At 40.0% G+C, this 17555-nt stretch overlaps 1 protein-coding gene across 2 annotated transcripts in view; it reads right to left on the bottom strand.

Moving 5' to 3' along the window:
* THSD7B (thrombospondin type 1 domain containing 7B) overlaps window positions 1-17555 on the bottom strand; it is a 533620-nt gene that overhangs the window by 50012 nt on the left and 466053 nt on the right. The window lies entirely within an intron of this gene.

The following is a 17555-nucleotide window of genomic DNA, read 5'->3' as shown; positions in this document are numbered from 1 at the left end:
CATGAAAGGTGTTTTTAAAAGGGCTGAATGGACAGTTTCTTCAGAAGTGGATGGCCCCTCTGCTTTCTTTAAGACTTCTGGCCCCAATCTGTCACATAAAGAAATATTTTCCCTGCCTGGATCTGCCTAGTCATTTTTCTTAAATAATTTAAGGTAGATAGAGCTCTAGTGTACATTTTTTATCTGTTTTCTTAGGCTCATAAAGTGAAAGTTATCCCATGCAATTTGATTAGAAACACTTTATTTCAACGCGGAATACTTTTCTCAAAGTCCCTCATAGATCCATCCTGGCAAATCTCCATGAATTGCAATACGAGGTTTTCCAGTGATAATAATCCTGGAACCAATTCAAAGAACTCAGTTGGAAAGCTACTTGAGAATGCAATGGAGATCACAAAATGAGTTATTTTTCTAGCCTTCATCTTCAGTAGTCTTCAGGGTTGTACATTTATGCTCTAGCCATCTTGTAGTCCATTTCATCCCAGGAAACCAGGAAGGAATGCATACACAAAACATTTACCCTGCCATTTATTACTCTATATGTTTTTTTGTCTTTTAATGCTCCTATAATCCTTGGGGTGGAGTTGGGCAATTGAATGGACCTGAATGTTTACTGGCCAGATGCCCTTCCTGTCACCAATGCAGAGTTCGCAGCAGATAATCACTCACTGTGCTCAGAGAGAGAGAAATAACTGGCGCTACCTAGGATTGAACTCACAGCCTCCTGATTGTGAGGCAAGAGCTCCACCTCTAGGCCACTACATCACTGCCATTTATTACACTATCTTGTAGGGCAAACAGTTTGCGGCACTGGAGAATTCTCCCAGACCATTCAAGGCTTTATCACTGTCCATATATCTTTGCAGATATCACCTTCCCCTTCCTCTTCTCTTGCAAGGGAAGAAGACACAGCTGTACTATTTTAGAGGCAAACAAAATCATGCCATATTGCAAGATGAGATTTTTTTTCCCCAGGCACAGCAAGAAGACACCTTTGCTGGCTAAGGAAGATTCAGCTTGCTGGTTGATTGTTTCTCTTTTTCTTCTTAATGAGGCATTTAATATGTCTCTCTCTGCCCCAGGGCACAGTTACATGGGTACTTTTGGGTAGCAGCGGCAAAGTGAATAGGCGGTAAGTGCAGTAATTTATTAGCTTCAGATGCTCCTAAAGGGCAATTAGCTTGGCATACAAATGTCCTAACCTGCTACCCTTTATCATGATGCTGGGGGTAATGGAGTTGCTTAAGTAATTGAGAATGGCAGAGCTACAACACAAATGAGTGGCAAATCCTAAGCCATTCCATGTCGGTGGTAACCCTGTTATTGATTCCAAATGAAGCAAACTGTGTCAGGAAGTAAAGAAGAGCAGAAAAGCAACCCCCTCTTCTAAATACAGAAATCAAATCCACATTTCAAAGCGCAATTGCATTTTCTCGAAGGCATTTAATTAATAGAAATGAGTTTGGAGGAACCGAGAGATGAAAGCCCATGCCATGAACTGGATGAGATTATAATCCAGCCACATCAAACCCACAACCCCTCCCACCCCTTGTGTTATCCTCATAAATATTAGGGATATATATTTTTTTAAGCATCCTTCCATAAATCACTCCAAGGGCATTACTCCCCCCCCCCCGTTTAAATGCTCATTAACTAGAGAGACAGCAGTTCAAAAACACAAGCTTCTCTTGTCTCGCAGCTGTCACCAAAGACAGAACTCAAGAGCGAGAGACTGGCAGAACCAAGAAAGAGAGACAGCGCCCCACCCTCCTGAATATGCAAAAGAAGACTCCAACAACTTGGCTCGCAGGCACAATACTACGGGGGACCTAGCCCAAAACAGCTGTGGCAGGAACCCAGCTGACAGCAGTCCAGCAAATGCCTTGTAGGATGCCTCTTGTAACAGCGGAAGGCAGACACTGGTGTGTGTGACCTCGGTGTCTTTCTCCTGAGCATTTGCCAAGGGAGACTAGACTGTTTGCTCCTTCAGTAAATCTGAATTAAGCAAATGCAAGAGCGCCATAGCCATTCTCTGTAACCTTGCGGCATGATTTCATACACATGCTGCTTTTCCTGGAAGCTCAGCTGTTTGCTGGAGAATGGTCACCCAGACATTTAACATAAGCCATTTTTCTTAATTACATGAAAACGAATCCTTGTTTCCAACTGTTTACAAATGGTTTATTATCTTTCCCACAATTAATTTGATTGTTTGTCCTTGCAGGCAAAAATAATAGTATGAATGATTTGCCAATAATAATCAACGAGAAGTATCTTGATAGAAGTTCCCAATTACTGCTCTACTGAATTCATTTTGCTGTGTTAAAATCAATCACTGAAAATCGATGAAGAGAGGAGCTGGTTTTATAAATGATCACCTTTTCAGCATGGAAACAAGCATCTCAAATAGCTTGGCCATGACTGTCATCTTTTAATTGACTGTATCTGGGATGTGTTTTATAGCAACTTATTATGGAGGCCTATTTAAAATCCGATCCAAACGTGGCTTGCGTAAGGATTAGGGAAGGGAAAGCAAAATTTCTTCTTGCTATCAGCAAATACTGTAAGATTATTTGCTAGTGCTGGACAGTCTAATTTTCCCACTCCTTCCACCAGTTCTTATTATTCAATTTGATTTCACAGATTTAAGAGAAATTGCTTTCAAAAATTATATCAAAGGAAAAAAAAAATCTCATGGATGGAATGCTGCACTCATCACTGTATGAAGTCAAGGTTTGTCCATGAATATTTTAGGTTTCATGGTGAAATTGCTTTTCAAGAGATCCTCAACTGGATTTTTTTCAGTAACGGTGCTTCTACTAAGGAAAACTCTCCTCCTGGAGAAAATTGAAGAAGATATTCATCTTATGTTTTCTGTCCACACACAGTTGTAGCAATCTTCATTTACTATTTTAATTTGGGATGCGTCTCTATCCAAGCGTAATAAAATATCTATTTCCCCCCACAACAACCACCTTAACAAAATAACAGAGTTAGAAGGGATGTTGAAGATTTTCTAGCCCAACTCCCTGCTCAAGTAAGAAACACCATACCATTTCAGACAAATGTTTGATATCTTCTTAAAAACCTTCAGTGTTGGACCAGCCACAACTTCTGGAGGCAAGTCATTCCACTGATGCTAATAAAATCCTTGGTTGTATAAACAGAGGTATAGAATCAAATCACGTGAAGTATTAGTACTGCTTTAGAAATCCTTAGTAAGACCACACCTGGAATGCGGCATCCAGTTTTGGTCACCACATAAAAAAAAAAGAAATTGAGACTTTGAAAAAAGTGCAAAGAGCAACTAAGACAATTAAAGGCCTGGAGACAAAAACATATCAAGGACGGTTGCAGGAACTGAGTTTGGCCAGAGAAAAGAAGGATTAGGGGTGACATGACAGCAGTATTCCAGTACTGAAGGGCTACCACGAAGAAGAGGAGGTCAACTTATTTTCCAAAGCACCACAAGGTAAGGCAAGAAACAATTAATGGAAACTAATCAAGGAGAGAAGCAACCTGGAATTAAGGAGAAACTTCCTAACAGTAAGGACAATTAACCAGTGGGATAGCTTGCATTCAGAAGTTGTAGGTTATCCATCATTGGAAAAGACTTGGTAGCCATCTGTCTGAAATGGTACAGGGTCTCTTGCTTGAGCTGCAGGTTGGACTAGAAGACCTCCAAGGTCCCTTCCAGCTCTATTCTGATTGAAGTTGTTCTAACTGTCATGACATCTCTCCCAAGCCCTAGGTTGGATCTCTCCTTGATTAGTTCCCACCCATTGCTTCTTGTCCTGCCTTTAGGTGCTTTGGAGAATAGGTTGTCCTTCTCTTCTTTGTGGCAACCACTCAAATATTGAAACACTGTTAACATGTCACCCCTAGTCCTTCTTTTCATTGAACTAGACATATCTAATTCCTGCAATTGTTCTTCATATGTTTTAGCCTCCAGTCCCCTAATCTTCTTTGTTGCTCCTCTCTGCACTCTTTCTAGAGTCTAAACATCTTTTTCTATATCATGGTAACTAAAACTGGGTGCAATATTCCAAGTGTGGAATATTATGCTTACCAAATGCATGCAAAGACCAGTTGGCCGGCACGCATCTGCATGCCAAAACCCGGAAGAGCAACGAAGTGGCACGCAGAACCATATCTCCGGGCATGCCAGCTGTCGCCCGACAGCTGGCATGCCCGGAGATATGGTTCTGCGTGCCACTTCTGCCACATGTGCCACTGGTTCGCCATCACGGCTATAGGGTCTGCTGCTTAAGTAGGGAGTCGGACTGGAAGACTTCCAAGGTCCCTTCCAACTCTGTTATTCTGTTCTTCCAAATGGAGGAAGAAGGGATTTTCTGACCAACCTAGTATATGTCTATAAACAGATTTTAAATAGGCTCAAACAACAGACATAACAACCAAAGTGCAAGGAAACTTTCTAAAGAAAAAAGTGTCAAATTATCAAATGGCACAACATTAAGATTAAATGATCAGCAGTAGTAATTTTTTTACCCACTGCACAGAAAATATTTTGTTATCTGTACCTTTCTAATACCTTTATCTGGGTTTATATGACATGTAGGAATTACGGGTGGAAGAAGCATAAAAAGATTAACTGGACAGATTGCTCCTATAACTAACTCTCCCTGAAATGTTTGCAGGAAACAGAGCAGATAGGAGTAGAATTTGTCCCTAAAGGGCACTCACTTGGAAGTTGTAAAAGGACTTTTAGACCTAACTCCATAAAACTATGTGATTTGATAAATAATCACAAATGGCAAATTGCTTCTGATCGCTTCCTGCTGTGACCTGATACCACTGAAATGCCCAGGTGTAATAAAAAGCACAAAGGAGAACTTTAATCTAGGAAAAGGGTGAGATCTTTTCTATTATTCTCTAGTTCTATAGATCCATAGAAAATAATGACGTATGTGCATGTATGTATTTTGAAATGTGTCTATTAGCCTAGAAAAAGTCAAAAGTGAACTGGGATTCTAAAATCCTGAAGAGAGAGGGTTGGGGGTAGAAAGGGCTTCTTTATCATTATTTATGAAACTGGATTTCTTAACAGCTGGTCACATTTTAAGCATTTTAAGAATTACACTAATCTCCTTAGACAAAGTTTGGGCAAGAATGCTCATGACATGGCTCCAAAAGCAAACATGCCAGCTAATCCAAAAATGTTATCTATCACTGCAAATATTCTTCTTTGGTAAATTAAATAAAGATAACACTTGCAATCCTAAGGATATACATTCTTAACCATATTTACAATATCCTTGGTTGGTTCTTTTTAAACACTTTTTCTACATTGATTTATAATAGTATTGGGCTGAAATCAAGAAAAGGGAAGCCTGGCCATGCTTTATGCTTTCATGGTTTCAGGGAGGTAGAAAAGCTTGCTTGTGCAAAATTCCCAAGGATATTATGTGTATTCAGCCAAACACGGAATGCTTCCCATCTCATAAAACTTTATTTAGTGCATGAAGGCCAAGGGATGCTTTCACTATTTCTGTTTTATTCTTGGAATCTATATTAAACTAAGTACAGATTTAAATTTATGAACTAAGTTGCTGTACATACTGATAACACTGAATCCCAGAACACCTGAGTAAAAATGGTCCAAATTCTGATTCCAAAAAAATCTTTAAGGTATCCAGCTAAATCCCATCTGTTCTCTTTCCCAAACTTACTGTTTGAGGATAATTAGAGAATGGCAACATTCCTGGCAGCAAAATGTCGTAAGTTTTAAAACTTATTAGCCAACCTATGCTTTATTTCCTTACCTAAACAGAGAAAGCAGAATGACCAAAAAACAGTGGGAGCAGGTCAGGAACAACTTCTTGCTGGCTTCCCTACTGAGTTTCTTTGTGGGAATCTGGCAAGGAGCATAAGAAATCTCCCCTCCCTTTCCCTTAGGTAGTTGCCTGCGGCTGGGTGGGTGGGGGGGAGTGAGGGATTGAGAGATTGTCTGGGAAACTGTCACAGAAGAATGCAAATGAAGATCATATGAACATATCAGCAGCATAGACAGTAGCACTGAAACAGTCACAACTTTCCCAATTTTCATTCCCTTGGGAGGCATGGGTCCCAAGTTTTGGCACATTCTGTAAGTTAGCCCATTTGGAATACCTTGTTTCAAAAATTGTTGCCCTATGACGCACTGCTTTGCCCAGTTAAAGGTCATGACAACATGAGTTTTAGTATTAGATAGATACACACCACTAAATTAAATTTAGAACAAATTCATTACTTTTGCAATAAGCCAGAGGAAATGGGATTTCCAACACTTCTCAGCTCAAAACACTGAAGATTCCTTAATAGTATTTCTTGGTGTGAATACATATTCTTGAGAATGATGAGATTTCTAGCTTTTAATGTGGAAAACATATTTATGGGTACGATAAAAGGAAGCAAGTGACCTGGTGAGACCTACATTAGTTGGGTCTGGCTTTGTTAATTTTGACTTATCTAAAATGACCTGCACTACCACACTGTAATAGGGTTCTGAACTGAGCTTGCTCATCACTTAATTATAACTCTGATCTCTGTTGTATGTTGCAATTGCAGATACCCCGAAAATGCAAAGGTCTAGCTAAATGTGACGATGAAATTTATGACTGATTTTGTTAATTTCCCCAAAGATACTGAATAGTAACTCTTATGGGAAGTATTTTAATTAAGAAACATAGCAGTGGAAAATGGCATTGATCCAATCTGAAGTATTCTCCTCCTCCTCTTTGCTAATATTTAAGAATTTGGACATTTGAGCTGGAGACTCCAGGGTGTCATCTAATTAGATCCCACTAGACAGCTTTCATGTTTTTCAACTGTGCTTTTGCGGAGGAGGAGGAGAGAATCATTGCATCATTTTCACTGAAGAAGAATCTTAGAAATGTGTGCAACTTCTACATTTATCTATGACTTTGGCAACAGGTTTAGCAAACAGAACTCAAAATGAATTGCTTATTATGAACATTTATTATTAACAACTGAAATACTGAAATAAGGTAGGGAATCCCCACTGAGCATGGCTTCTGGAATTCTTGCTAATACCTTTGACTAGCAGTAGCCATAGGAAAAATCTGTGTTTTCATTTGTGGAATGAAATATCATGGAATGTTTCCATTCTCTCTCTCTCTCCCTCCCTCCCTTCCTCCCTCTCCCTCCCGCCCTCTCTCCCTCCCTCCCTCCCTCTCTCTCTCCCTCTCCCTCTCCCTCTGATCAGGGCAAAAATATGTTCTATCTCATTCATTTGTGGAATGAAGTATCATGGAATGTTTCCATTCATCATCCCTCCCCTGCCGTCTCCCTTTCCCTCTTCCTCTCCTTCTCCCTTTCCCCTTTCCTCTCTCCCTCTCCCTCTGATCAGGGAAAAATATGTGCTATCTCTATTTTTGTATGTGTTTGTTTTCCTCCTCTCCCTAAGTTTTGTGGCTGGGTGAATGTTTTGTGTACACTAAGCGTGCATTGGGAAGCCCAGTGCAGGATGCCTATGCTCCAGTTTGGGTCATGTGACTACAACAGGGAGGGGGGAGGGGCTCTAGAGTGGAATAGTCAACAGCATTCCTGCCCAGAGGCCTCTCACAGAGGGCTGCATTTGGGAGTAACATTTTAGCCCCCAAAACAGGTCCAGATCATTTTAGAATTTAATGTTTCTTTCGGCAACTTTTCCCTCGCAGTTAATTTATCCTGCTGATGGACAGACAGCAGAATCCCAAGCGCTTTGCGTAGTTTCTTTTCAATATTACTCTAAATTAGAAATAATAAATGGCAACGGTTTAGTTGACTCTCTTCCCCCAGAAATGATAATCCCATGTTCTCCATGTGTGATTATTTTCGTGATGTGAAATTTACTGACTGATGGTTTGAGTTTCACCAACCCTACGTGGAATTTGATACAAGTTAGGTAGTAGTCCTTGATGAGTTCCAAAAAATAATAATACAGAAAGTGTGTGTGTGCGTGTGTGTGTGCGCGCGCGCGCATGTGTGTGTGTGTGGCCACTAAATGGTTAAAACAGCTTGTTCAACTGTTTGGTATCCATTGTATAAAAAACTATAATGAATTGGATGCACTTTAAAAGATACACCAATGCTACGATAATGTGTTTAAAATGTCTAAACAGGAGAAATGAAGAGCAAGACTGTACTTGCTGTGTGTTGTGAGCAAGCAGCGCTGTTTCGGACTATTTCTTAAGATGCTGACATGTTCAGCAATGTTTAAATATCTGCTTGCTGATGTTAGTATGATTTCTACAACTAATTCTTCATATGACCTTTATAAGTCACGATTACACAGGGTGGGACATGCTTGTTGAGCTTGTAATTTATTGAAATACTTGCATGTGGCTGTAGGAAGATGAGGTTTAATAAGCTATTCAAAATGAAATGTGTAAGTGGAATCCGTCAATGCAGAAAACACTGCATCAGGGAAGGAATTAGACAATCTGGTTTACCTAAAAATAAGGCAATTTGAGAAAGTTTGCAGATAGTCCTTGACTTATGACCATAACTGGGACTGGAAATCTTGGTCATATGTTGTTATAATTGTAAATTGAAGCACCCATGGGCTTTTTCACAGCGGTTGTTAAGAAGATATGATGGTCATTAAACAAACACCACAGTTGTTAAGTGAATGCATTCATCTGAATGGGAGTTTTTTTGTCTAGGAACTGGCAAAACATTCTGGAAACTACCCAAAACATAGTGATTCACAGTCATGTGACCATAGGACACCACAACCAATTGTAAAATTGTCCCGCTTGACATGCAATCACATGACCATAGTAGAATGTAGAGTAACCATTTACATGACCAGGGGTGCTTTTAAAAAAAGCACTCATTCTGGGGCCATTGTAGCTTTGAACAACTGTAAAACAACCGGTTGTAAGTTGAGAACTACCTGTACTTGTATGAAGCTCTCAACATAAACATAAAAATGTAACAACACATAAATGGATATAAGAGCTGCAGTGGCCCAGTGGTTAGGGTACAGTACAGCAGGCTACTTTTGCTGACTGCAATCAATTTGGCAGTTCAAATCTCACCAGGCTCCAGGTTGACTCAGCCTTCCATTCTTTTGAGGTCGGTGAAATGAGGACCCAGATTGTTGGGGGCAATATGCTGACTCGCTTAAAGAGGGCTGTAAAGCACTGTGAAGCGGTATATAACTCTAAGTGCTATTGCTATTGCTATCTCAGGGACACGGCGTTCTAATGCTTTGTCAATCATAACAAAACATGTATTTGTCAGGTACTATGGCATTTACCAAATGCTTTGTCGGTCGTAATAAACAATTCATTACAAGTCAGTCCTCTAATGGAATGAATGGGATTGTTCTTTGAGTGGCTCCTGTTTATTTCAGTAAAATTGAATGGAAACTCACACAGAAACATGTTTTACTGAAATAAACAGGAGCTGCTTTTCTTTCATTATTTCAATCTTATAGATTTGTATAATGGTATCCCACATTAATTTGCTTCGTTATTGCACCATACACTCTTTTTTTTCCACCTAGAGGCATTCTAGTTAAAAATGAAAACTGAAATCATGATTAATCCATTCAAAGAGTGGGACAAAGAAGAAAACAATGACTTGTTTTTAAGAGTAAGGGTGTTGGGAAGGGAAGGGTTGGCACAGCTCTTAAAGAGAGAGAGAAAGCAGCCTTATGCGTGGACTGGAAATTGTGGGAGTTAAGAAAATAACCACTTTATTTACATGTATTAAATTATATTGTATTTTATCCTATAACTATTGTATTTTACCTTACTCTTATTTTAAATTGTTTGTATAAGATTTTATTGGCGATATGTGTTTGAACCTTGTGCTTTGATATGGCCTATAGGCTAATCAATAAAGCTATCAAATCATACTAACCATTAAACAGTCAAACATTTGTAATCCACTTATCTATTGACATATTAAGCTTTCTTTATGGGTTGGAGAAGGGCCTCGATGGCTTGTAAAATCCCTTTTGCTTCTGTGATTTTGAAATGGGAAGCTAATTGTGTGCTAATTGCCTGATGCTGTAAAGGTTTTTATTTTAGGTTTTACATGGGCAAGTATTTTTGAAGAACTGGCAATACATTTAAACAACTCCAATTTTAATAAAATACTTGAGCCCTTACATTTAAACAATCAGTGGTCTCAACCCTGAATCCTGAAATAGTTAGGATACTTCCCCTCCTGATGAAGGAAAGAGGAAAAAGTCAAAATAACAGCATTTTTGTCCTCGTGGGTGCCACTGTGACAATGAACTACAGCTCAGGGAAGGAGAAGAAATGCTTTCTGATAAAATCTGCCTGCCTCTCAAAGTGCTTTTATTCAGTTATGATGCTTCTGTTACAGGTAGTCCTCGACCTACAATTTATTTAGTGACCATTTGAAGTTACAACGGCACTGAAAAAAGCGACTTTTTCACACTGATGACCATTGCAGGATCCCTGTTTGTATCCCCGTTGATCCATTGCAGGATCAACATTTGGATGCTTGGAAAACTGGCATGTATTTAGGACGGTTGCAGTGTCCTGGGGTCATGTGATCATCTTTTGCAACCCTCTGACAAGCAAAGTCAATGGGGAAGCCAGATTCACTTAAGAAATGTGTTACTAACTTAATAGCCGTGGTGGTTCACTTAACAACTGCATCAAGAAAGGTCGTAAAATGGGGCAAAATTAACGTAACGGTTGTCTTGTTTAGCCACAGACATTTTGGGCTCAATTGTGGTGGTAAGCCCAGGACTGCCTGTACTTAAAATTAGGGTATGTTTAGAACATTGTGTCCAACTGATTAGTCAGTATTTGCCTTTGACCTTTTTTTAAAAGATGGGGAAAGTGGATAATAGTACAAAATAGGTTTGGCTACATAAATATATGGCAGCAGCTGAGATTTTTTAATATCTTTTGAAAGGAGAGCTTGGGGGCATTTCCTTGCTTTTTAAACTGCCTAAAGTCCTTCCTAGGCATTTTAATAGAGTCTGCATATGTTCCCAACTCAAAATCATGAGATTAAAAAGCTACTGGTTTTCAGCAACCACAGTACTAAATTTTGGAATGGTTCTGAGGACTATAAAAAGGGAGTTCATAGTTTCATAACCACAGGTATAAGAGCATTGATGAAACTATTAATTTTAATCTTGTTACCAAGGAAATGATTTCAATTCTCCTCTATAGCCAATTCAGAATTATGACCTAAAATATCTAGGTGTTGTTGTCAAAAACTAGTGAAACTGATCATATGTCTTATTTCCACTTTTGAAGTTGTCCATTAATACTTTAGTAATACCAATTTTATTTATTAGAACATATTTAAGGTTCAGATAAGTCATAAAAGTGTTGCTGATCCACAATAAGGAACATTATTATTATTTTTCTTTCATCCCATGTCTTGCCTTACACATTTACATACAGTAATTAAATGAATGGTTTTCAAACCCTCTTGAATTAGCTACTCTAAATCTTAACATTTGATGCAAACAAGGAGGTCACTCAGATGAAATATTGGGAGTTATCAATTCTTGTAAGCAAAAAAAAACCCAAACCCCTGACAGCAGATACAATAAATCTCAGATAATTATTTCTGGGAGTTGTGGCCCAACTTGCATATTAACTCAGTTTAAGAGTGCTTTGATAAATTCAAGTGAAGTCAATTAATTACATTTCCAAGTCAGATGAACAGAGAGTCAAGACATCACAGGTATTGCCACAGTTCTTCAACGCTGAATATTTAACAGGAGATGTTATTTTCTCTGCTGTCTGTGCAGAAGGACAAAAATCAAGTAATGATGTGTGAATCTACTATTGTAAGTGGAATTCATATGAAGTCTCTGAAGAGAAAAGTGCTTCAGTTTAATTTCCCCATGTTTATTGAAACAGGCAAGACATAGTCTTGATGCAAGAATTCCCAAAATGAACCTTAGGTAAAAAGAAATGGAATATATAACTGGTTTACAAATCATATAAATAACACTAATTCTATATGTTAATAGCATTTGGGTAGTCCTTGAGTTAGTATTATAGATTGCCCATCACGGTTGTATCTCGTGACAATCACAAAGCCAATGTTTTGACCATTTTTTTTCTTGCAGAATGTTGCTGAAAACCAGGAATAAATACAGGTGTTTTATTTTGGCAAAACTGTTATGTGATTGTGGGATGCTGCGAACAACTATAAATGTGGCCTGGTTTCCAAGTGCCCAAAACGTCATCCTGTGATTGTGGGGGAGCCTGGCTGTTGGAACTTGGAATATGCTAAGTGAGTAGCCTAGGACAAGGATTACCTATATGTCCTCTGTTTATACAAGGTAAAGGTTCCTCTCGCACACATGTGCTAGTCGTTTCCAGCTCTAGGGGGCAGTGCTATCTCCGTTTCAAAGCTGAAGAGCCAACACTGTCCGAAGACATCTCTTTGGTCATGTGGCTGGCATGACTAAATACCAAAGGCGTATGGAATGCTGTTACCTTCCCACCAAAGGTGGTTCCTATTTTTCTACTTGCATTTTTACATGCTTTCGAACTGCTAGGTTGGTAGAAGCTGGGACAAGTAATAGGAGCTCACTCCATTATGCGGAGCTAGGGATTCGAACTGCCCAATTTTTTGATCAATAAGTTCAGCGTCTTAGCCACATAGACATAAATACATAAATGTAAATAAAGTGAATGTCACACAAAAAGGTATTTTTTTTCCCTTCACATAAATCAGATATATGCCTCAATCATTAAATAGAATTACCTTTCTTTTCTGTTTTAAACTTACTAAAGGAACCTCATGTTTCACATTATGGATAAAACAGTTTTAACTGGATATTACAGTTCCAAAAATGGATCCCTAAAAAATATTTGCTGGTTTCCTATTTCTAACAAGCCTTGGTAGAATCTCTAGTGCAACTTCACACCACTAGCAAGGCTGATAAAAACTAATTTTCACATCTGCAGATTCCCTAATACTTCATCCAGGCTGAAATCGAGAGAAGTATGGATTGAAGCCTTGCTATATTTGCTATAAATAAACTTTCTGAAAAAGTTTTTTTTTTAAATTAAATTTTGAAAGCTAGCAAACTGTTTAGTAAACTTGTGTTAAACTAATAAAGATATTCTATCATATAGATTTTGTATTCTCAGATAAAAAGAATCCTATATAACTAAGAAAAAAATCATTTTCAAGAATGTGGCAAACAGGCCTATTGAAACAAATTATCTCTTCTCTTTCTCTCCCTCTCACACACACACACTCACACACATACCTTATCCAGATTAAATTTTTACACCTTCTACAGTTTACTATTGACTACAATGATCATTGGCTAGTAAGGTATAGCTCAACAAAATAGAAGAAAAACAACACAATGAACTAAAAAAAAAAATCAAAAATAGAATTGTTGAGGCACTAGAGAGAAAAGTAATATGAACCTGTTAGCCTGGTGCAGTGGGATTGATTTGAATTGTACAAGTTTTTGCCTGGGGGGGGGGGCTTGGTTCTCTCTGGGAATAGTTGTTTTCTTGCTGTTTTATTACCCCAAACCAGTTAGATTTCATGAGGAGCACTCATGATGTTACCTAATTTGGGTAACGAAACACCTGCAAGGAAACAACCAAGCTCAGAAAGCACTAAGGACCACTCATTTTAATCCTGAGCTATGAATATTCTCCTTTATTAGGCTTCTCATCCTGGACCTCAAATACGAATACCGTATGTTATTAATATCTTAGCCACGCACCAGCAGTGCATCTAGTTATTTGAAAAATGGCCATCTATATTACCTTAATCAACCCTAGACAGACAATAAACACACACATAATAAAAGCAAAAGATTAAAACTTGAACACACCATCATGAGAACGAACCTGACATTATGCCCGCCTCCCTGAGAGGAAAACCTGGTTGTAAGGTAAGGAAGATAGGACCCTCCGTCTCACAGGAGATGATGTTCTATTGCCGTGATGGCGAGCCTATGGCAAGCATGCCATCCCTCTCTGTGGGCACACAAGCCGTCACCCCAGTTCAGCTCCGCTGCACATGTGTGCATGCCTCCCACTGGCCAGCTGGTCTTTGGGTCTCTGCCGCGCACGCGTGGAGGTGGGGCATGTCTGGTGGGCCTGTGTGCACATGCACAGGGGATGCAGTACATGTAGGGACCATGCGCTCATGCAGGGGGGGCAGGGCTCATGTGGTGGGTTGCACACACATGCAGGGCCCACACGCACATTGCATTTTGGGGATTCAGGGGCACACATTCATGCATGCAGGTCTGCGCTTTGGGCACTCGGTCCGGAAAAGGTTAGCCATCACTGTTCTATAGGGTTGGTAAATCTATAAGAAGGTTCACTTCTTAGGTCCTACCCGATGACCACATATAATTGAAGTGACTTGGGGTGAGGTAACCCTATCAATCTACTGGATGGTGGATGGGTAGTCAAATAACTCCCATAAGCCATGGCTGCAATCTTTTCTTCAGGAAAGAAATGAGACCCCTACCCCATCATGAGTTGAAAATGGCAACCCTCTAGATAAAGGGGATCCCCAAACCAAGTCACTGTATTTTGCTAGGATTAAATTGCAGATAGTCCTCACTATTTATACCAGGGGTGTCAAACTCGTGGCCCACGGGCTGGATGCATTACGCACTGGCCACATCCAGTTTAGTGAGAGGGAAAAAAAGTAGCAAATATGTCACATGATGATGCCGTGATGATGCAAGTTTGACACCACTGATCTAGACCCTCAGAATGGCCCTGAGTAATCTTAGACCCTGAGTAAGCACTTGTTTAATTTGGGGGTGAGATATATACTAGTGATTTTGAACCTCATACTGGCGGGTGTTCTGACCTAGGTTCCTCAAACCATGAAGCAGACTCTTTGTCCTGACAGAAACCCCTTTTTATTAAGTTACTGTGAATTCCTCTCATTCATATACAGCAAACTCTTTCAAGTGGGAATTTACACTCACAGACCTTATCTGTCTTGGACAGCTGCCAGGCCGATATCTTTAAAACGTGGCAGGGAGTCACGAACCAATCAAGCGAATTAATTGTCTCCTGCAAACTCCACTCCCCTTTCACTCCTCTTTTATTCCCTATGGGAGGGGCCATTCACCATCCACCTGTGGCTTTACTCCTAAGTCAACCCTTGTTCCTTAGCTGTTCCCTTCGTCTGGCAGCTCTGTGCATGGGCACACTGGGAACAGGCTCCAGCTGTTCGTTTGCCTCACTGATGTCTGACTCTGAAGGCAGCCGATAACTGTCAGATGACCAGGCCCCATCTCTGCCTCTGACACAGAGCCCTCATCAGAACTTTCCCCAGACTCCAGGACTGGCCCATGTTCCTCCCCAACCTCCTTATTGTCTGAATCTGCTGCCAGCTCTGCTGGCCTCTGGCGGGCCACAACAGCGGGTGACTTCACCCACCAGCTTCATCCAAATGTTAAATAGAAGAGGAGAGAGATCCAAACCCTGATGCAGGGGTTGCCTAAGATTGATCTTTTCTCCCCTCCAACACCGATTGGAACTGGGCAAGGAGAAAGGAAGTAAACCACTGGAGAACCATGCTCCCAACTTTCAACCTTACCCGGGGACGGCATTACTGCACTTTTGTCCTACTGCACCATCCATCCTCTGACTTTCCTGCACTCACACTTTGCTTTACCATCTCCCAGTCTTTTTATGTCTTTGTCCTGCCACACCGTCCATTCCCTGGTCTTTCTGTACTCAGGCTACACAGCACCATCCATGCAACCTGTGTTCATGTGCTTGCACACAACTGCACTGGGCCTCCTAGGATGTCTCTCAGCCTCCCTTCTACATCCCCACAGTAACCCCCCCTCCATGGGCACCCCTGCAATCCTTATTTGGGACTCCTGCCACTTCTTCTTTAAAATCCCACCTGTCTTGGGGTTGCCATTGCTAAGCAATATGATCATATGACATTGTGCTTTATAATGTCATCGCTTAGTGATAGCAATCCTGGTAGTCTTGGTTACCATTGTAACTCAAGAACTATCTGTAGTAGGATGGTTTGAGTTTAGTTTTAGTATGACAGCAATTAAACTAAGAGTATCATTCTATAGTCTTATTGTTTTGCCTGTGAAAGAATATAACCTAACGGCAAAAAAGAATCCGTAGGACAGATATTTTTTTAAAAGAATTAAGTGGATTGTTATGCTGATAGCAACCATACCATGAAAAATAATTTGCAGCATTTTGCATAGGGCAGTGCATTTAAATATTTTTAGAAGCCAGGCTTATTGAATCTGTATTGGTTCACAGTCTTAGTATGAAAACAACATAGCTATTCAAAATGATTTGCTTATTATAATGTCAATAGAATGATGACAATATGATAATGACAGCATAATAGCATCTATGAAGGACTGTTTCCTCAGGAAGATTCTTTTTCAAATATGAATGCAAACTCTTCACATTAAATCTTAAGATCAGGATCAATTATGAATTTCAGGAGGCATTCATAGGGTTTTATATTTGGCTGTCAATTATTAGTAGCATGTATTGAGGATATTTTCCTTTTACAGAGAGAAAATACATGGGCATTCATAATAAAGAAATCTCTTTATCATCTCATACATTGCTTGCTTCTGGGAGTATCACACCTTGGGAACTACCAAGCGCATGACATGCCTCAAATGTTTTCATGCAATTGGGGTTTTGGACATGTTACAAGAAAAAGCATTTGGTTTAAACAATGCTGCCACTGAATCTTCAGAAAGGGCTTGGTTCTCAGTTTATTCATTTACTGTTCATAGACACTGAGAATAGAAGATCACTATAGCAATCGAATAAGATGGGTGGAAATGTATATGGTCACCATCTCATCACGATGATTCTGGGCAGCTAACAACACTGGAAAAGCAACATAAAAAAACGCTACAGTGCTATATATTAAATTGGTAGCCGAGATCAAATCAAAAACACCAAAAGGCTTTATATGACATTGGTAGCCAGGATCAAACCACAAACTCTTTGCAACAGAGCTATGGCAGTGATTCTGCCACATGTTCTGAAGCCCACGCCCATAATACAACCACGTGTTTAGAGGGATGATGTCCCAAAGAGCAGGCACTATGACAGCAAAAGCTCACTTCCTGGGTCCCCTAGAATGGCATCCTTTAGAAGATGGGACCCACAGCATGCCTCTTCTGCTGGATCCGATGGGATGGATAGACACAACCAGGGAAAGGTACTACCTCAGCTAACCTGATTCCATTCCATGAAATGTTTTATAAATATAACTGAAACCACCTTGAACTGAACCTGGAAGCCCATTGGCAACTGATCCAGCTCATGAAGAAGAGGCTTAACACGTGCTGAATGTGAAGCACTCCTAATTACCTGCTCCCCTAATTTTGAGCTACTGTAATTAAATTGCTAGGAACAGCTGCAATACTCTAAAGCCGCAGCTGGCCTAGAGGTGGAGCTCTTGTCTCACAATCAGGAGATTGTGAGTTCGATCCTAGGTAGAGGCAGATGTAGGGTTTCCTGCTTGGGCAGGGGGTTGGACTAGATGACCTGCAAGATCCCTTCCAACTCTGTTAATCTGTTACTCTGCTC

The sequence above is a fragment of the Natrix helvetica genome (genome assembly GCF_964273705.1).
Source record: "Natrix helvetica genome assembly, chromosome: 1".
NCBI lineage: Eukaryota > Metazoa > Chordata > Lepidosauria > Squamata > Natricidae > Natrix > Natrix helvetica.
Note: the sequence above shows the minus strand (reverse complement) of the source record. Positions and strands in the feature narration are given on the sequence as shown.